The 22,461-nt window shown below is 42.8% G+C and overlaps 1 protein-coding gene across 6 annotated transcripts in view; it reads right to left on the minus strand.

The window, feature by feature from the left end:
• The window catches only part of MTUS1 (microtubule associated scaffold protein 1), a 158,508-nt gene extending 146,514 nt beyond the window's left edge, over positions 1–11,994 (minus strand). For 5 of the 6 annotated variants that reach the window (XM_075556774.1, XM_075556776.1, XM_075556773.1 and 2 more), the window contains exon 1: positions 11,208–11,354. The gene's annotated coding sequence lies outside the window, so the exon portion shown is untranslated. Of the gene's footprint in view, positions 1–11,207; positions 11,355–11,860 lie in introns of those variants that run through there. The other variant, XM_075556772.1, reaches the window with a different exon arrangement.
• Between the last annotated feature and the right edge of the window lie 10,467 nt (positions 11,995–22,461).

Below are 22,461 nucleotides of genomic sequence, written 5' to 3' on the forward strand. Positions count from 1 at the left end.
AATCTAAATGGGCTGCAACATCTGGTATTCTGTTTTATATTCTGTGGTTAGAAAATGGAAAAATACCAAACCATAATTATGTCATCTGGAATTTCACATATCCAAAATGCTACATGACATTGATCCCACTTCAGCACCAAAAACCAGAATATCCTATCAACAGTGATGTATTATCTCGATGGAACTAAAGTAGCCACGTCACAGTGTCATCTTGGGAGTGAAGAGTGGAAGGGTAGAAAAAGACAGATCCCAACCCAAGTTCGATAACAAGCCACAAAAATCAAACACACCAGCCACCTGGTCCTCTCTGCAACATCTATCAAACAAGAGCTCACAAACTGCCCTGCCCAAGTCACAGGGCGGATGTGATAACTGGATGAAAGCATGCTTAGAGTATGTGGTTTTGCATTTACAAGGTGCTTATACACAATTTATTATTATTATTATTTCACTTAGCCTGGAAGATGAAAATTCAGATTGTTTTCATATTTAAACATGTGAATGATAACACTTTACAACTGGAAATCATACATAGGAACCTAACTGGACTACATTGCAGGGTAAAATTGATACTTTAAAATCTACAAGTACATTAGTTTCAAAGTGATGACTCAACTATTAGTGTTTTGAAAATATGCTGATAGGAAAGTGGTGATGTTATACAGACTTTAGCATCTGCTGTATTATAGAAAATGAAATAAAACTGCACTTCAAGTGCCACAAAATATCAAGAAGCCACTCATATCAAACTCTAAAGAAAACCAAGAGGTGACAAAGCTGAATCCTAGAATAAATAATCTCAAAGGTACCTATCCTTCGAGTTTTTTTCAAGAATGCAGAAACGCCAAGACTAAACCCTACAAAATTCTTCTGGCTCAAAATTGAAGACATTCCTGGAAGCCATCTGTCAGTGAAGTAAAAGTCAAACCAAATTCATTGCCATCAAGTCAATGCTAACTCACAGAGACCCTACTGGCCAGGGTAGAACTGCCCCCTGTACGCTTCTGAGACGGTAACTCTTCAGAGGAGTAGAAAGCCCCACTTTTCTCCCGAGGAGCCGCTGGTGGTTTGGGACTGATGGCCTTGCGGTTAGCCGCCCAATGAGTGACCACTGCACCATCCCAAGGCTCCTGGTTAATTAATAGAACAACAACAATTAAAAATAAACAACAACACCAGGGAACAATGTGCACCCTGGGACAATCGAGACTACAAGACCAAATGAGCACTGTTGCCCAAACCAAAGATAAAAAGGCAGGAGGGACAGGGAACCCCAACAAATGCAAACAGGGAACCCAGGAGGGAAAGGTGGAAGGGGTGCTGACTTATTGTGTGAATTGCATGCAATGCCCCAGATTAGATTAGAAAACTGATTAGAAAATTAAGGTGCTATGTAAACCTTCACCAGAAGCACAACAAAATGTTCCCAGAAAATGAGTAAAGGCCACTGTATCTAGAATTTTTTTTTTTGCCGACAGAAAGCACCAGCAAGTCCAATCACCACCACCACCGAAGCTTGCTTGAGTTGTGTGCAGTAAATGGAATGTCTACCCATGATTCAGAAGGTTGAGACAACAAGGACACAAAATTAACATGTTCATAATCCTTTATATGCATGGCATCAGGACCTGCCCAAACACAGGTACTATCCCCACGGCTCAGGGGTGCAGAGGCAATGAAGTAGCTCACCAAGGTCACAAGGCTAAGATAGCAGATCCCAGACCTAATCGCTACATGTGTGCACTCTCCATCACATGCCCGCCCTGAACGTCCCTTAGCCACCAGCTTCTCCACTTCTACACCCAGGGTTTCCTAATACTTCAGAGAGCGCAAACTCTAGCCAACTGTTTGAAATACCTCCATCTGTTTTATTATTGCAAATTCAATAAGAAGGGGAGTGAGGAATGGATAAAAGCAATGCCCTGACCTGGGTGGGGCAGAGCTCATTCATTCAAGTTCAACCCGGCTTACAGATATAAGTACAATATGACTTTCATGGTTTATGTAGCTAAAAGACTGTAAATTTTAAACATTTGACTTAACAAGCTAGATGGGGCATTTCTTGCTTAGGTACAATATTTTAAATAACCTATAAAGTTTTTCAGAAAACAAAAATGCAGAGGTGTGGGGTTTTTTTTCTGCTCCCATCTTCTTTACACTGACCGGAGCCCACCCTTCCCACCTTGGAATTAAAACTAATTATTAAATCCATCTGCACATTTCCCCTCAGTATCCCCATCTAGAAATGTTTAAACACATAAAACAGAACATTCAACTAGATCTTTTATTGAATAAAATGCAACAAGGGGGCTCTAAGAGACGCCTCAAAGAGGTTTAACAAAGAGGACCTGATGCAAGGGGCTTAAGTGGAGAGCAAATGCCTTGAGAATGATTGGGGCAGGGAATGTATGGATGTGCTTTATACAATTGATGTATTTATATGTATGGATTGTGGTAAGAGTTGTTTGAGTCCCTAATAAAATGTAAAAGAAGAAAAGAGAAAAAAATGATTAGGGCAAAGACTGTACAGATGTGCTTTATACAATTGATGTATGTATATGTATGAACTGTGAAAAGAATTGTATCAGCCCCAATAAATTGTTAAAATAAAAGAAAAAAAAAGATGTGCCAAACCGCATGTCAAACTGTCAAAAAAAAAAAAAAGAGGTTTAACAAAATGTGAAGCTACTCTGAGATGAAAATTTTACTAAACAGGAGAAAGAATTCTAGACAAGAAGGCATCTGCATCCCTCTGTTGGATGGGGACATAAACCTCTCTGGACAGAAAAAACAACAACAGCCATCCAAAAGTCGCCATTCAAGAGAAATTATCAACTTACAACTGCCTGTGGAACAAAAAACCACAAAATCATAACTGGAATCAATTCAGAACAAATATTTACATAAGGGTCTGAGAACGGCTCTTCAGAATACAATAAAAGTATCATGCAGAAGGCACTAGGAAGTGCCCCCCCCACTCTACTTCAACCTGCTCCAAGGGCAGAAGGTGGAGGAGCACCCGCAGCACCTTCTCTGCCTGCTGAGCGAGTAACAATGGGTGTGGGTGGGAGAGAAAGTACAGAACAGCAGTAAGGAAATGAATGGCTCTCATTTAAAAACCCTTTTTTATTAATTTTTTAAAGATAATTTTATTGGGGGCTCTTAAAGCTTTTATAACAATCCATACATCAATTGTATCAAGCATATTTATGCATATGTTGTCTTCATTTTCTAAACAATTACTTTCTATTTGAGCCCTTGGTATTCACTCTTTTTTTCCCTCCCTCCCCCATCCCATCCTTGGGACCCCTTGATAAATTATAAATTAATACGTATTTTCTTATTTTCTCGTAGTATTATTTTTTAATTATATTGGTAATCATCCCCATTACCAATCGGGTCATCTCCTTTACCAAACGGGGACCAGTCCACTGTGATCCATAGGGCTTTGTGTGTTAAATGTTATTGATTTGTTGCCCTGCGTGTGCTGAAACTACACATAGCAAACCCTACATCAATTCACCAGTGTCCACACATACACGCCCCTGACATTAATCACATTCTCAGTTGTGCAACCATTCTCCCGGTCCTTGTCTGGCTTCTTCCCCCATTAGCCTTCATTCACTGCCCTCGAGGTTGGAAACTCCTAAAGTCGCTGTTGTAAATTTTATTTCATACAATTCTTAAAAGAGCTCAATGCACAAGCCAGACCTTCTTTAAGTAGTTAATGTGAATGATTGTTTTAGGAAAACTTCAGATACTTTTAATTATAAGTCTAAAGATTAACTCGGGATGAGTTTCAGGGGTTCATCCAGCTTCCATGGCTCCAGAAAGTTTGGAATCTACGGGATTTCAAAGTCTTCCGCATTCTGCACCAGCTGAATGTCTGAAGACAGATGTCTTAGGCTGATGTTTGGAGACAGATGCCTAGGCCTTTCTTCCTAATCCACTTCAGTCTAGAAAGTGTGTTAGAGCTTAAATGAGCAGGACAATTTGCAATGGAAACCCTAAACCCATTGTTGAATATCCACACACTCTCCTCTGAAGCCCGCAATGTAGAAGCTTTGCCCTCGGGCGGAGTGGTAGAAAGTGGATTGCTACTCCCCCAGCCAGGCCAGGGAAGGCTAGCCTAGCCCTTACAGACTTGTCCTGGTGTGCCTTTGATGGGATTTGGGGTCTGAAGGTCAGAGTCACGAATCACTGACTAACTGGGTCAAGGGCCCTAACCCAATCTTGTCAATGTTCCCAGGTTGCAGTGTATGTATCCCAACTGCAGTTCCTCTTCCACTTTTTAAAAAAAAATTTTATTAGAGGTTCATACAACTCTTATCACAATCCATACATACATCAATTGTGTAAAGGACATCTGTACATTCTTTGCCCTCATCATTTTCAAAGCATTTGCTCTCCATTTAAGCCCTTTGCATCAGGTCCTCTTTTTCCCCCTCCCTCCCTGCTCCCCCCTCCCTCATGAGCCCTTGATAATTTATAAATTATTATTTTGTCATATCTTGCCCTGTCTGACGTCTCCCTTCATCCCCTTTTCTGTTGTCCGTCCCCCAGGGAGGAGGTCACATGTAGATCCTTGTAATCAGTTCCCTCTTTCCAACCCACTCACCCTCCACTCTCCCAGTATCACCACCCACACCCCTGGCCCTGGAGGTATCATCCACACTGGATTCCCTGTGCCTCCAGCTCCTATCTGCACCAGTGTATAACCTCTGCTCTATCCAGACTTGCAAGGTAGAATTCGGATCATGGTAGTGGGGTGGGGTGGGGGGTAGGAAGCATTTAGGAACTGGAGGAAAGCTGTATTCTTTATCGGTGCTACATCGCACCCTGACTGACTCATCTCCTCCCCTAGACCCCTCTCCAAGGGGATCTCCAGTGGTCGACAAATGGGCCTTGAGACTCCACTCTGCACTTCCCCCTTCATTCACTATAAGATTTTTTTTTTCCTGATGATGCTTTATAACTGATCCCTTTGACACCTCGTGATCCCATAGGCTGTTGTGCTTCTTCCATGTGGGCTTTGTTGCTTCTGAGCTAGATGGCTACTTGTCTACCTTCAAGCTTTTAAGACCCCAGATACTATCTCTTTTAATAGCCGGGCACCATCAGCTTTCTTCGCCACATTTGCTTATGCACCCGTTTGTCCTCAGCGATCGTATCATGGAGGTGTGCACCCAATGATATGATTTTTTTGTTCTTTGATTCCTGATCATTGATCCCTTCGGAACCACCCTCTTCTACTTCTGCAGCCCTGCCTGCAACGGTGATGACCTGATCTGCCACCAGTCAGGGTTAGTGACCTTTCCTTTGTTCTCCATGTCCTATTTGAGTGACCAGTCTTCTGTGAGTCCTTAGACACCATTATGGCCTTAGGTGTAAGGCCTCCTTTATTGGTATGATGGGTCTTTGCCTTGTCTTTGTCCTTTTTAAGTGCTTGGCTGCTAACTCAAAGGTGGGTGGTTTGCATCCACAAGCTGCTCCACTGGAGGAAAGACCTGGCAATGCTTCTGAAATGATGTATAGCCTAGAAGGTTCTCTGGAGCAATTCTCTAGGGTGCTACAGGGCCACTGGGAGCAGGAACCCACTCATTGCTCCACAACAATAACACCGGTTTCCATTCCTACCACCTAGACAAGTAAGCTAAGGCTTAACGAGGACACCATCTCAACTTGCCATCTTCCATTGTTAATAAGTGTATTTAAAATTCTAACAGCAAAAGGGAAAAAAATCCCCAATTATCACAGAACACTGTTAAACACATCCTACAAACTGCTTATCTAAAATAAGGTGAAGAAATATTGACTTTCCCTTCAGGAGTGGTATATAGACAAACAGTGTGGAAGTTAAATATTTCCAAGTTTCTGATGGAAAAAAAGTAGAAGAGGTAAGCTAACAACCCAACAGGAAGCTGAATGAATACTGCCATCAACGTTAAGTTACACATTTATTTAACACTGTATTTTTTTCACACCGCTTCTCCCTCCCCCACTCTTCTGGTCAGTAAGAATCTTTCTTAAAGGGAACAATTCCTTTCTTGATGCCAGTGTAGATGCAAAACTTCCTGATCCCTTTTAGTTAATGGTTGAAGATCAAGATAATTATGGCTGGCTGGCCTTAAAACTTGAACCCCGACATTCTGATCTTTGAGTTTTAATTCAGCTTCATTTGCTTGGAAAAAAAAGAAAAGATTCTGGTCAATTCTGTTCACTAAGCAAACAGAAGTTTTCTCAGTAGATGACATCAGGACTATTGCTACTTAAACAAAACAAGTAGTTTCTAGGTTAGTTTTTCTTCCTTCCTTTTATTTTATTTTTTTAACTTACCGTAACTTACATAAAATCTTTCATTAACGCTTCAATTTGGAACTTAAATTTAGAGTTAAGGGAAACCTACTAGCTTTAATGCTCTGATAAGATTTTTGTCAACAAGGATTATCTATATGCAAATATGCACTGCTGCCGTGCTAGAAAGCTATTTACTTAAGTGAAGTACATCTTGGTTCGATCTTGCTTACACCCCACATTTGGTAAGCAAACTCTGCCTCCTGATGGGGTAAAGGTCAGAAATCAGGACAGTCACAAATTGCAAATTGGCCCGTGGCATATGACAAAGAGGATGTATTTCATCTACGCAAATAGAAGGAAATGTCTGGGGGGTGCTGACATTAAGCATGGGGCTGTTGAAAATATTGGTGACTCCCACCCACCCACCAAGAGTGCTTTGGAAATCAGGCTTAGTCATCTTCCACATGGTCAGTCTTGAAAATGCCTTTGGGCAGTTCAGCTCTATACGTGGGGTCCCCAGGAGTCAGAATCATCTCCACAGCCACTAACAACAAGTGACCTGTATATAAAAAAGGCCAACATGAAACGTCTACCTCTAGTCTGCTTTGTTCTTCTTGGGCCAAGAGAGCAAGGGCAAGTCATGCATTTATACCATCAGGGAAAAGGACACGGGTGAGGCTCCTTTCTTCAAAGAACTATCCCTAGGGCAATCTTCTATAAAACCTGGTTCAGAAATTTACTTTTTTTTTAAATAAAAAGATCCTATCAAACTCAGTCCCCAGCCAAGTAAGGGCAAGCCTGCTCAAAGCAGGCTTTTCTGGACCAAGTTTCAGATTGCCTGAGGTCTCGCTGCCCCATCGGGTCCCTTTTTGCTTACAGAATGGGATCACTCATCCTCCATCACGCTGTTCATCTGCTCTGGAAGCCACTGTCATCGCGGCCCAGGTGTCTGCCAACTGAGCAGTAGTGGTTGCTTCCTCCAAGGCTCAACTCCCTCCAGAGCAAGTTCAGGGACACTTCTAAGGGCCCTGCAGAACACATACACACCTGACACTCATCCCGGGAATTCAAACAGGGGGCTCTAAGGATGAATAAAGGAGCCCTAGTGAAATAGAGGTTACCCGTTGGACTGCTACTCACAAGTCCCATCATCTGAATCCACTGCTGCTACTTGACTAAGAGGAGGCTTTCTACTCCCATAGAGTTACAGTCTCAGAAACCCACAGTGGAGTTCTATCCTGCCCCATAGGGTTGCTATGAATTGGAAAAACAATCAAACTCAATGCCATTGAGTTGTTTTTAAAACAACTTGTTTTTAAGGATGGAGAATAAAAAAGAAAGAGACTAAGGCTCCAATGGGGAACACACTCCCTTCAGTGAGGCCTGTTGAAGTCCTAATGTATAGTTAGAACTCCCTAATTGATACAGTTGACTGCCAACCAAAAGGCTGCCGGTGTAAGTCTGCCCAAAAGTATTTAGAAGACCTAAGGCCTGGTGATCAGCTATTGAAAACCATCTGGAGCCCAGTTCTACTCCTGACTCCCGGAACTGTGCTAAGTGGGAACGGATTTGATAACAGCTGGTATCTTAAGGTGAAAGAAAGATAAGGCCTTTGATTCCTGTAAACAGTTACAGTCCTATCGAAAACTGACAGAGCAGTTCTGCCTTGTCTTCTGGGGTCGCAGTGTATTGCAATCACCTGGAAGGCAGTGAGTTTTCAGTACTAAAGAAGGTAGTGGTGGCTCAGGGGCAGACCTCTCTACCTTTCATGTCAGAGACTTGGGTTCAATGACTGGACCTGCACAGCCACCAACTATCTATATGACTTTGATGCTCATTAAACAGGAGTCAGCAGAACTTCCTGGGAACAACCAGGAAGAAAGGTGGCCAGATGTTCTAAATACCAGCCCAATGAAAAACCTGTGAATCATAAAGGCCCAATCTGCAGCTGATCCTGAGGATGGCTTAGGGCTGGACTGTGTTTCATTCTGTTCTTGTGTTCATGGAGTGACTCAGTGGCAGCTAGCAACAATACAAAAGAAAACTCAAGTTAGGGAAATCAGGACTAAGACTTTTGTCCCCCTTCAACTAAGCAGTCGAATCTATGGGAAGTATTAGAAATTAATTTGGGAAAATAATTTAACTAAATATTCATCTATTGCAGTGGTTCTCAACCTTCCTAATGCCTCAACCCTTTAATACAATTCCTCACGTTCCCCCCAAACATAAAATTATTTTTGTTGCTACTTTATAACTGTCACTTTGCTACTTTTATGAATCAGGCAACCCCTATGAAAGGGGCGTTCGACCCCCAAAGGGGTTGCGACCCACAGGTTGCAAACCAGTGATCTACTGGGACATCAAAAAGAAAAAACTCTTTTGTTGTTGTTGTTTTATGATTGAATATCATAAAGGGACTATAGGTCTAATATACATCATCACAACACAACAAATCTTACAGACTTTCTACTCCTAGGATTCAAAGTAGCATTCTGCTCTGGTTTCAAAGAATTTGCTTCTAACATTGTACGCAACATGCACGATTACCTCTCATCAATAGACCATCTGCTTTGCAACAGCTTTTATCTAGGACACAGAGATTCTTGTAATGGAATTGTGAAGAATCTAATTCATAATTTTGGAATTATTTTTTTAATTTCCCCTATGAATGTATTATGAATTGTATTCCACCACCCCCTAAAAAGTGAGTGAATAAGCAATATATTCAAGCCTTGGAAGCCTTTGAACAAAAACCGTGGGTCTTTCTTGAAGTTATCCGTTGATATGAGGTCATGGGCGGGGGAGAGGGGTATGTGTCATCCCATGTGGATGCTGCTGTCCTTATAAAATACACGCAGGAAGACAGATAATGGAAGACCACCACATCACTGTACAAGGCAAAGACTGCCAAAGAGCTAGGAGGCAGGCAGGGTACAAGTTCTCCCTCATAGCCTAAAAACAAGTCAACAGAGCAAACACACAGAGCTCGACGTTAATGTCTGTAGGTCATAATCATAATAAAGCAAAAGACAAAATGAGGTGGGGCAGGAATATCTGGGATATGAAAGGCAAAAGTAAAAATTCATTAAAAAAACATCAATAGAAAACATCTATCCCAGAGATGAAATTAATATTACATTCAACTAAAATAAAATACAAATGAGAAATAGATCTCTGGTGTTCAAAATTTGTAATTAAAATAAGCATACATTTAAATATTGAAACCAGTTCATCTATATAAAGGTTGCAACAATTCTAAATATTATGCACTGTAACATGAAAAATATTAACAGCTATTACCTTGACTAGTGAGATTGTTTCATTCTTATGCTTTTTCTGAATCCACCAATTTTTAGCCAATAGGTGGGCAGCATGACTTTTGCAATTGCAACAGAACAGGCCTAGTACAGGGTTACGAAGTGACATACTTTTTAAATGCTTAATCCTAGTAACTATTGTGTATATTCCAAGAAATGATGCAAGAAATGCATCTGGAATTTCATAACCCCAAGAAATACTGCAAGTGTAACCCTGTTTAGGTGACATCTAATTAAAGGGTGCAGATCATTCGTAAGCATTGTTTCCTACATAACAATATTTTTAGGGACACGTGAGAAAAGTCGGAGCACATTAAAAATGTAGATTTTTAACTAAATTCCACTACTAAGATTTTAGTTTTTATTTATTTATGTTTGCCTTTTTTGGACAAGTAGTTCTGAGAACTTAAACTAATTCATTGTTTTGTTGTTTTTTTGTATAGCTTTCCTTATGAAATGAGTCATGCTTAAAGAGAAAAAAACATGAAAGTTTTTATACCCTGAAAAACTCAGGCCGCTGCTATCCAGCCTTCTCCAACTCAGAGCGACTCCATAAGCCATGTATAAATAGGAACTCGTAGTTGAATATGACTTGTCCATCTATCCTAACTATCCCTGAAATGAAGTATATATTCAAATGTGCATAATATTAATATGCGCATAATACTAACATACAACCTACGGTGTCATTCCTCGTAGGACCAACATTGCATTGCTATCTGAGTGAATCCTCCCTGCCCCACCTTAAAGTCATGACGATGTAGTATGCCAAGCGCCCCGCCCTCCCCCACCCTGAAATCCTAATCAGTTGACAATACAGGAAAGCCCATGTTTTGAAGAAGCCCCTAGTTTTATAGAAGCATACAAAACAAACCAACCACGCAGCAACCATGACACGTAAAATACATACTAACAAAACATGTACAACTTTATATAGGTTGATAAGAAATTAACCTCTTCGTTCTTTCAAATAAGTACCCCAAATCGAAATCAACAAATAATTTAGTATGACAGTATCCTGAAAAAGGGGGAGAACACTACTTCCGTAAGGTACACACAAGCCCACCCTTGACTCTCAGCGGTCCACCAGGTAGGTGACTTTCGTCACCGGGCAGAAGCGCGGCCCGCAGAGGAGAACCCTGGTCCCTGCAGAACCACCAGCGGCCCACACTTTCAGCCCCGCTGGTCCGCTCACGGGGTGGGGGGGGGGGCGCAGAGGAGGGCCCAGGCGCGCAGCCAGCCCAGAGCTGGACGGTCCAGTGTCGGGGGCGGCCTCCGGCCGAGGGGAGTGCCGCAGACCGCCGTCCACCCCGGAGCCCCAGACAGACAGCGCCCAGACACCCCCACCTCTCCGCGCCGCGAGCCGCGCTGCCCACGTGAGCCCTGCTCTCCGCAGAGTCCGCGCGGCCCGGCCGAGCTCCCCGTTCTTCTCCAAGTTTGGCACCCGCGCCTCCAGAATCCCCGTCGCCCACTCGCACCTCACCCCCGCTCCCCGAAAGCCGCCGCGACACCCTACCGGACTCCCCCACGCTCGCCCGAGATGCCCTCCGCGGACAGCCGGCGGAGTGGCCATCGACTGCGCTCCGCACTTACCGCAGCGCCCGCGGCGAACCCCCGCCGCCGAGGCTGTGAGCCCTGCACCCGGGCGCCCTTGACCGTCGGCGCGGGTGCCGCGGGCCCACCCAGGCGGGCCGTGCAATCAGTGCCCGCGGGCAGTGGCTGCACCTGGGCCGTGCGCCCCGCCCCCGCCCCGCCCCCGCCCCGCCCTCGCCCGGCGGTGACCCGCAGCGCCCGCCGCCCGGCCGCCGGGGGTGGAGCCTGGGCGGAGAGTCGCGCACTGGTAAATAAACCCGCTCCCGCTCGGCCCGCCCCCCGCGGCTGCCCCGCCGCTTCCCGGGGGCTGCGCCCTGAGAAACGGGCCGGAGCCCCTCGTCGCACCTGGGGACGCCCGCCGAGCCCCCTTCGCTCGGTCCGCCGCTCGGCCCGCGCCGCCCGCCCGCTCCCCGGGAGCTCGCTGCTTCCCGCGGCCCCGCGCGCTCCCCGGCTCAGTGCGAACGCGCCCCGGGGTGCGGGGCGGCCACCGGGGACGGCGCTACACCTGTTGCCACGTGCCACGCGGCGCCCCGGGCCACTGCCCGCGCCCCCGGCCGTCCCCACGCCGCGCGGGGCCCCCGGGCGCCGCGCCCGGCCGCGCCCTGCTCCGGGGGCCGGCTCAGGCCCGCTGCCCAGAACGTTCTGTCTCCTACCTCACTCTCCTCGCCACCTGGGCTTGCCTTCCAAGGGCTCCTTCCTGCTGGCGGGGCGGCCCTCGCGGGAGGCGGGCCGCGGGGGGAGAGGTGCAGGCTTATCCAGGCGGAAGCGGACAGGCCCGAGCCGAGTGCTCGAGAAGTGCCCCAGGATTTGTGCCATGGGAACCAACAGTGGGAAAACAAAAGCAAGCAACTCACTGCGGTCGGTCCGTCCTTCATTCCCTCTCCGAGTGGCCCTATGACGGGACAGAACTGCCCCTGTGAGTTTCAGGGACCACCTGGACGAGCCCAGTCTGTCGCCAGCAGAGCACCTGCTGACCTTGCAGTTCGTAGCCCAGCCTGGAACTGCTAGGACGCCAGGCTTCCCAGACAGTGGAAAGGCAGAGAATGTAGGCCACACAGACTTTTGACAAAATCCTTCCTCTTTGCTAAACTGAGCAAAAGTTACCTAAAACTGCCTTTTAGGACCATAAGATACTCTCTCCTGTATTTTTAATGGGCCCGGGCTGTCCAATAGTTAAGCTGTCGAAAAGTTAAGGGGCAAAGAGGAGACAGTCTTCCGTCCATAAAGATGCCTTGAGAGATCAATTAGAACCCCCGCCTAGGGGGACGAATAACGGGGAGAGTGGGCGAGGGGCGACGGAAGACGAGGTAAGAGATGGAAATAATAATCTATAATTTATCAAGGGTTAGTGAGGGAAGGGGAGGGTGGGGGAAGAAATGGGGAGCTGATATCAGGGGCTCAGGTGGGAAGAGAATGCTTTGAAAATGATGTTGGTGGCATGTGTGCAAAGGTGCTTGACACACTGGATGAATGTATGGATTGTGATAGATGTAAGAGCCCCCAATAAAAGTATAAAACAAAAAAGCCAGTCCTATCGTATCCCAGTGAGAGACTGATAGGGTAACAACGAAGGCATATTTTAAATACAAACCTCTAAATACGATATCCCACCTATGAGAGATTACAAATCCACTAAATGTCGGAGAACCTGGGTCCAGGTTTTTTTTAATTGTTTTAATTACCTGATTTAGAGTCACCATAAGCGTTTAAAAGCTTTATTTGGAGACTTAATCGGAGGATGCTGTATTTCTCCAAGTTTCTCATACCATGACTAACAGATTAATTAGCATACCTCATCAATGTCATAACCAATAACCAAAGGCACGCGCTAATTACCTTGTGTTTATTTACTAATCCGAAGTGAACGCGTTGTTCAGCAGGCATTCTTACCTTGCTTTCCCGGGACGCCATCCCTATGGTAAATCTGAACCGAGGAAGATGCTGTGACCTTAGAAGGGAGGCAGATGGCAGCCATACCTAGGAGCAGTCTTTGACGTGGGGGGAAATGTGAAGTTGCTCACAATAGATTAAAAAGTAAATGTTTGTTTATTGGTTGGATCCAACCCTGCTTATTACCATTTACATTTGTAAGGCATTTTTTATGGATCCAGCACACTATTATGCCCTCGCAACAAAAGCTGGAGGATTATAGATAGGATTATCTCCGTTTCTCAAGTGTGAGAACTCAGAAAAATCAATGACTAGCTCCTGGTCACCCAGCTAGAGATGCGCAGGTACAGACCCAGAACGCCTAATCTCTTTTTATTCCATTACATAATGCTACCTCTCGAGAGCTTTCGAAGTCCGTATTGTCATGAAACTAACACAATCTATGATTGTAGGGAGGGGTATGTGATTATTTCAAAGGAGAGTGCATTAAACACCATTGAAATATCTCCCCTTATGCAAAAACTGACTACAGACCAACCTAAAATGTGGCATTGTTTCTGTAAGTCTTGAGACAATTATGCTAATTAGCAACATGCCTCCTCTCTAAACCGAATACTTCCTGTGTTAAACATATTATTTTAATCTTTATAACCCTCAAGTGAGCCTAATGATCTGGTCACCCAAACCCCTGCAATTCTATTGCGTGGCTTAGTTATATCTATAGATATAGAACCTGTTTTACTTCATTTTTCTATGGGATAAATTTTTTTTAAAACCTCTACTAAGTAATCAGAGCTACTTTTGTGGCCATTGAGGAAGCTGAAACTTAGCTTATAATTGCATCCACATTAAAAACAAGTTACATTCTAGGGAGATCATCAGGGACTCGGGCAAGGCAAATATGCTTGAAATGAGGCCGCTGACTTTTCGTTCCATCTTGGGTCTGGGCACGCTGCCACATTTCTGATCTCTGGCTGTAATGTTGACCTGTACAGAATCCAGGAACAATATGCAGGGTCAGTTCATAACTCCTCGGAATAGTTGCGGTCCATTGTTCCAAAATAAATTTAAAACAGTTGCATATTATTTTTTTTTCTTCATTAGGAAAACAAGTTAAAGCTACCTTGAGAAATCATTTTTTCACGTATTAGATAGGTCGAGATTAAAGAGATTGATAACTACTGTGTGAGACAAAATAAGTGATGCTATAGAGCTGACCATAAATTAGAATAATCTCCATGGAGGGTGAATGAACATACTCTTTGTGCCTAGAAGTCCACATATGAAAATATATCTTATAGCACACTTGTGGTAAAGCATGGTTCTAAAAGCCTGTTTGTTTTAGCATTGTTTTAAATAACAAAATATTTTTAATATATAACTGTTCCCTAATAAAGGAATGGTAAATCATAATATATCCATAGAATGGAATCCTATAAAGCTTAAAAGAAAGAGGAAGAGGGACTGAAGTAAAGCTCTTTCTACTCTTCTACTTTTTTTTTAAATTAAATAACCCATTTATTACCAGGATTTGAATTTTGCAGAGAGAATGCTCCTGTCGAGGTACTTTGGGCTTCCTTAAGCTAATCTTTTTTGTTGTTGTTTCCTGAGTTTTTGTTTTGTTTTGTTTTGTTTTTTAAAACATTTAATTAGGGGCTCATACAACTCTTATCACAATCCATACATATACATACATCAATTGTAAAAAGCACATCTGTACATTCTTTGCCCTAATCGTTTTCAAAGCATCTGCTCTCCACCCAAGCCCTTTGCATTAGGTCCTCTTTTTTTGTTGTTGTTCCCCTCCCTCCCCTCTACTCTTCTACTTTTATGGAATATTCACTAATGACATTATGTACAAAATAGAAAATGCTAGCTAGCTAATAGTATACTACCATTACTCATAATATATATACATATGTTACAAATTCAAACATTATAAATGTGTTTATATACATTTATAGTTATATATAATTATATATTTATGTACATATATTCATTCAAAATATCTCTAAAAAATATACCAGTACCTCATGTAATCAGTTGTGTTTTATGAGTGAGGTTGAAAAGTAAGAGTTGAAGAATGATTTTTCTGAGATAAATTTTTTTCCCTCTACTTGGAGTATTGTTATGAGGAATAATGAAAACTTTCTCCCTAATAATTTCACTTATAGATCAAATAAATGACCACATTTTTCACACATTATTGGGTCAAAAGGTGAGGGTGAAGGGCAAAGTTTTCAATGGATCTTTCTTCTATAGTTTATCTACAAAGGAATACTAATACACAAAACTCTTACAACCACAATGCTGTGGTTAAAAGTGAGGAGCTAGCAAATTCCTTAGGATTTGATTCGCATGGACCTCTCCCTAGGATAGGCTCTCCAACAAACTTCCCCAAAGACACATTCAATCATAAAAGAAAAAGAGCACCAGCCTACACCCCAAAGGGGGGCGATTTCAGTGCACTCTGATTTGAAGAGTGAGGAAGTAATCCCATAGGAATTCCATGGAATTAATATATTTTGTTCCCAAACCAAGTCCTGTTTCTTATAAATTCTTTATATTTACTTACACCACCACTTGATTCCAAAAAATGGCTTGAACAAATCTAAAACATAGGCGCACACAATGAAAAAAGGAAACATTTGGAACTACAAAGTTAGGATCCAAAGAAGAGCAAAGAGATAAGAGTAAATATATGGATGAGCAAAATAAATAAATAAATGCATTGAGCTTCCTGTAGCAGTGCCCCAACATAATTGCCACCTTCCAAGGGGGCTGATGGTTCTTCCCCTACCACTACATTCTTTAGAGTTGGTGGGGTTTTTCTTTTTCTTTTCACTTATGGTCTGCAACGAGACTTCCTGCGGTATTGTGGGGTGCTGTGAAGTGGGGTCTGCCGCCCAGCAACCTGTGGACATCAGGATGAAATCCTGTTTGCTCGAGCACCACTTTTGCAAGGCTTAAGGTTTGAGCCCTTTGCTTCCGTCGCTATGTAACTCTATCTCTTTAGAGATCTTCCTCTTTTTTTTTTAACCAACTGTGTTAGTCTGGGGAGACTAGAGAAACAAATCCATGGACACACATATGTGTATAAGAAAGATTGATATACAAGAGCAATTAAACATTGCAAAAACATCCCAAACCAGTTCAGATCAAATCTATAAATCCGATATTAGCCCATATATCCGATATATCAGTCAATAAAGTCCTCTTCAGACTCACAAAACACATGTAATGATGCCGAATGTAGAATATCACAGGCCAGTGGGTAGAAAGTCTTTGGATCCAGTGGCACTGGAAACATCTCAGCACTATCAGGGGTCTCTGCCTCAGGGTGGGTCCATGTGTCTTGTCAGCTGCTATGTCTCCCAGAGTGTGAGCAGAGAGTCTCCCACCTCTAAGGAGGAAATTCTAGATTTCCCAGAATTCTCAGGAGAAGGCCATGTCCACACAAAAGCCTCATTGGCTATGATCCGATTGACAGACTAGACTCCACCCCTTCACTCTTAATCCTCTCATATTGACAATTATACAACTACCACACCAACTCTCTACTTTTCCAAGCATGATGTCCTTTTTCAGGGAAATGATCCCACTTGATAACTCGTGCAACCTGCATGAGATAAAGTTTTGCCATGCTAAGGAGCATTCTCACTGTATGTCTTCCAGACAGATTTGTTCCTTCTGAAAATCCATGGAAGTCCAGTCGCACACATTGCCATATTTTTCGTAAGTAGAAAACCCTATATATCTATCAATCCAGGACCTGATATATTGAAACATCTATTTAAATTAATGAGGTAGATCTGTATGTACAATTGCCAAAATAGAAAAATATTAAACGTAAAAAAGTCAAAGATGAAGAATAATGTGCTTAGGGTGGGCCCCACTTGAATATCCTTTGCCTGCACCATAATTCAAATACACGAGTTCTTCGTTCTGTTATTCACACTCCAGGTCTTTGAGCAATCCTATGGAAAAGAAAAGACTAGTGAGTGGAAAACAATAATATTAAAAATACTATAAGGAACTTTTTAAGGTTATTATTCATATGACTGAATAGATACCAACAATATTAAAATTCATGTAAACATGTGCTCAGTGATGGTCAACCTGTAATGATTCAAGTCTTATAACAGCATGATTGAATCAAGATGGAGGTATATGGAGAAGGCCATCTTGCTCGGTAGAGGGTCAGCAAAAGAGAGTAGGGCAAAGGGACTGCGACAGTGGACTCAAACCTACCAGCAACTGTGAGGATGGCGATGTTTCAGTCTGGTGTGCACAGCCTAGCACCAACTCAAAGATACGTAACAACAAGAACATGGATAGCCGAGCCTTCAAGTGTGCTCCCAAAAGTTAAATATGCCTTTGGTAAAAGTTAGAATGTCTCCACAAACTTCTCACCTCAAAAGATAAAGTTTCTTTTCCCAATATCCCCATTTTTTCCCATTTAACCAAAAACGTAATAGGGGCCAAACAATCATTAGAAGCTGGTGATTCTGTGAACAAGCTTTCACTTTTTCTCTGCTGAGGGAAAATGCATATTATCAATAGCCACATGGCTCTGAATTCTTATATCCCATGATGTTGAGACATAGACACAAGCTGATCAGCTGTAGCAGTGGCCACACAGCAAGAAAAGGAGAACTGTGAATGGTCTCGATTCCTTTCTACATAACTCTTGGGGACCTTACTTATTTATTCTTCTTAATAGGCTTGCAGATTCCATCAGATTCCCCTCAATATTTTAAAAGGGGGACTATCACAGTAGCAACGTCCTTATGTAAAGAACTGCAAATTTAGAAATAAACTATCTCAAGATGGGAATTTGTTTTGGAAATTCAGATAAATAACACAGACAAGGAAACATAGCTTCCTTTGATGGAAATACCCGGCGACCATCTGAGAGCATCTTCCTTGCTCAGTCCTGGGGAAGGCATCTTCACCCATGCTTTTGCTCCATTTATAGACTCTGGAGCAGGAACTCTCCTAGTTCCTGTCCTGCTGGTCTTCCAGCCAAAACGAGTTCGACTCACACACAAGTTGCTCTGTAATTCTGCTGTGGCCCTCCTCATATTAGGAAGAAATTAAGAAAAATGTAGCACCACCAGTTTGTTATGCAACCACTTATAAAGTATTGACTTTGAGTGCTTCACAATGTCAGGGCTCAAGAAGCTACCAGGCTGTGTCACCCACTCGTGAGAGTGAATCATAACTGCATCACTTTCAGAAATGGTTAAATTTTGCTCTGATCACATGCAGCCTTCTCTTAAAAAGAGGATATAACTTTTATTTCAAAGAATTTCTTGTTTAATGGAAAATATTAATAACAGTTGTGGACTTAAGGTCTCATGCCTTTTTTTTAAACTTATTATTCGAGCTGGTTCCCTTGACCAAACGTAAGCCATAGAAGACCTTCCTGGGAGAAGAATTTCAGCTCGTTTCCAAATATTGAGTTCTGCCAACTAATCAATGATAATATAGTAAGAGCGCAAGAGTCTAAGTGCCTATTGAATGAATTCAGTCTACCTGCCCTAGACGATACTGAGCGAGTAGGCTGAGTCAGAGCATTGATTTTCCAATCAGTCCTATTAAAACTTTTAGTCTTGATTCATGGTTTCTGACCCATGCTTGACTCTAAGGGTCCCACCTTTCTTACAAATAGGATGCAGTCAAGAGGGCCAAAGTAAATACTAAATATTTTTGAATCAGAATGATCAAAGAAAAGCTATAAACTAAACGAACAACACCAAGTGGTCCTCATGTTGTTACATAAGCTTTCCTCTAAACTATAAAACCTTTATAAACATGCCCCATCACGTGTCTGCCTGCTTGTCTCACAGTGGTGAGTTGTATGTTGCTATGATGATGTGAGCTATACACCGATATTTCAAATTACCTTCAGGATCACTGTGATAGTAGATTTGGGGTCAACTTGGCTGGACCAAGATTCTCCAGGGAAGTTGAGCTTCCCACCCCCATCCAATGATGGGACCTAACATAACATAATCAGCTCCATGATGAAATTTGAGATGATTAGGATGGAGTACAATGCTTTACTCAGGTCTATTGATGTTTCTCAGGAGGATGACCTGTTGCTGTAGGTGCCCTCGAGCCAGTTCTGACTCAGATCAGCCCTGTGCGCAACAGAGCAAAGCACCGCCCGGTCCTCAGACATGTTTGAACCCTTTGTTGCAGCAGCAGTGGCAACCCCTCTCACCAAGGGCCTTCCTTGTTCAGTGCCCTTCCACTTGGCCAAGCCTGATGTTCTCAGTGCGGGGATTCAGGATCCAAAAAGACATGCTTTCTAGGTGACGCTCTTTCTAGGTAGTTCTGAGGTCCTTCAGTACCTTTTACAAACCAAATAAATGGCAGCTATATACATGGACCTTGCTTCATGGAGTCCAGGTCAGATAAACCCCTCAGGAACAGAAATGGGAGTAGTCATACCAGGAGGGTAGAGAAAAGGTAGGAGGAGGAGGGGAGAAAGGCGGATCAACCTATCGCAGAGGTCAGCACATAACCAACCCACCCCCAGGGGGATGAGCAACAGAAATGTGGGTGAAGGGAGACACCAACTGGTGTAAGATATTAAAATAATAATAATTTATAATTTATCAAGGGGTCACGAGTGTGGGAGGGGGTATGGAGGGAAAAAATAAGGAACTGATACCAAGGGCTCAAATAGAAAGTGAACATTTAGAAAATGTTGATGGCAACATATGTACGATTGATGTATGGATTGTTAGAAGAGCTGTAACAGTCCCCAGTAAAATGGGGGGGGGGGGGGAGGATGACAGCATAAAATATTATAATGAAATGTGCAAAGACCTGATTTAGAAATCCAAAAAAAGAACATACTCAGTATTTCTCTAGCTTAAAAGGCTGAAGAAAAAATTGCAAGTTGCAAGTTGCAATATTGAAGGGTTGTATGGCAAAAAACCAAGAAAAATGAAAAAGGAATGCTCTAGAGAGCATTAAAAAAGATGAACTGGATAGATCGAGGCACTATGTCAAGAAGGAATAATTTGGTAACTGTTCAACCATTTCAAGAGGCAGCAAATGATCCAGAGCAGAAGGAAGAAGCCCCGGTCACAGGGAACGCATTAGAAAAAACAAAGGCTCCAGAAATTAAATGGTTTCAACAAAACCATGCAATACTGGAAGTGCTCACTCTTCTACCCATGAAATTTGGAAGACAAATACTTGGCCAATCAACTGGAAGAGATCCATTTAAAAAAAACGTGATCCAAGAGACTGCAGAAATTACCAAACAATTAATTAATATCATATGCAAGTAAATTATGCGAAAGAGCATTCAAAAACTGTTGCAAGAGTGAGTACTTCAATAGTGAACTGCCAAAAGTCTAAGCTAGATTCAGAAGAGAATATGGCGTAATGACAGATGGATCAGAGCTGAGAGGAAAGTACCAGAAGGGTATCCAGCTCTATTTTAGGAGAGTATGCAAAGGCATTTGAGTGTCATAGCAAACTATGGATCACATTGTAGGAGAATGAGAGCTCAAGAACACCTCGTTGTTGCTCGTGGTGTACACAGATCTGCAGCACTTGTTCCAACAGAGCGAGGCCTGTTGATTGCAGTTTTCATTAAGTTGCCCGTTAGGTTGTTAGCTTGTCTCTTACACATTAGAACTTCGAGCATCAGAAACGTAGAACAAGAAGATGTTGGATGGTTTAGATCAGGGAAGATTTTGTAGTTTTTCACCACACGCGTGGTATTCTTTCACCACCAAGTTGAAGGAAGGTTTACTTTGCTATTGTTAGGTGGCGGCGAATTGGGTTCAACTCATAGCCAACCTGTGAACAATGGAATGAAACACCGGCCAGTCTGGGGTCATCCTCCCGGTTGATGTTAGGCTTAAACCCCTTGTGGCAGACAGTGTCAATCCATCTTATCAAGTGTCTCCCTTTATGGGGTTTTCAGTACCTGATCACATTCTTCTACTATTCATAAGACATTCAATTGCTAATTCTGCAGAAGTAGACAACTTATACCTTTTTTGTAGTCTGCTTTTATTCTAGAAGTTTTGTTGAAACCTGTTCAGCTTAGGTAACCCCCCTAATTTTAAAAAATCCCACTGGCATAGCTTTTAGCAACTCGCAAAACACCACAGGACAATAAACTGATAGCAAGTGGTGGTTTGCAAAAGGCCTACAATAAACAGATGACATAACCTTGCTTTTTGTAAGCGGAAAAACATTTACTGATAAGAATCAGTGCTCTGTTAGATCACACACCTCGACACAAAGAAAACAAAACTCCCTACAACTGGACCAATGAGCAGCATGATCATAAACAAAGACGAGATTGACGTTACCCAGGATTTCATTTATTTGGCTCCACGATGAATGCTCATGGGAGCAGCAGATAAGAAATGAAATGTATTGCATTGGACTAACCTGGCGAAAAGTCTTCTTTAAAGTGTTAAAAAGCACAGGTGTCACTTGAGGACTAGGGCGTACCTGACCAAGCCATGGTCTTTCATTCATCTCATATGTATGTGAAACCTGGACAATGAAAAGGAAGCCACAAGGACAATTGATGCCTCAGAAGTATAGTGTTCAACTTCTAAGAAAGAAAAAAACAACAAGAAGCAAACCTATCTTGGAAGACGTACAACCAGAGTGCTCCTTAAACATAAAGCGGGGTGATTTCATGTCGGACATGGCTTCAGGAAGGCCCAATTCCTGGAGAAAGACATCATGCTTGGAGAAGTGAGGGTCGGTGAAAAAGAATCATAGTTTCATGGAGATGGACTGACACGGTAGCTGTAACAATCCACTCCAACATAACAACAATTGTGAGACTGGCACAGGACTGAGCAGTGTATAATTATGAATCGGAAGTGACTCGGTGGTACCTGACAAGAAAACAAACATGGGATGACAATTCAGGAAAGAGCCACGGCAAATATCGTCATTATTTGATGTCGTGAGTGTGGACTACATCCCATTGCAGTGTGCCAAAACTCCAAGCCAATGCCTGGCTAGTTTCCAGAAAGGAAGGCAATCTTTGAGCATCTGGAACAGTTGTTCTCAATCTGTGGGTCGCGACCCCTTTGGGGTTGAATGGCCCTTTCACAGGGGTCGCCCAAGTCATAACAGTAGCAAAATTACTGTTAGGAAATAGCAACAAAAATAATTTTATGGTTGGGGTTCACCACAACTTGAGGAACTGTATTAAAGGGTCACGACATGAAGAAGGTTGAGAACCACTGGTCTAGAACATTGAGAAGTAAGTGATACTCCAGGGGTGTAATTTAACCTGACTGAAGATTTATCCAGTTTTAGGTATTTCTTAGATTTCTTTTTTGAATAGCGACAAATTATGGGG

This window comes from Tenrec ecaudatus, chromosome 8 (assembly GCF_050624435.1).
Source record: "Tenrec ecaudatus isolate mTenEca1 chromosome 8, mTenEca1.hap1, whole genome shotgun sequence".
NCBI classification, from domain to species: domain Eukaryota; kingdom Metazoa; phylum Chordata; class Mammalia; order Afrosoricida; family Tenrecidae; genus Tenrec; species Tenrec ecaudatus.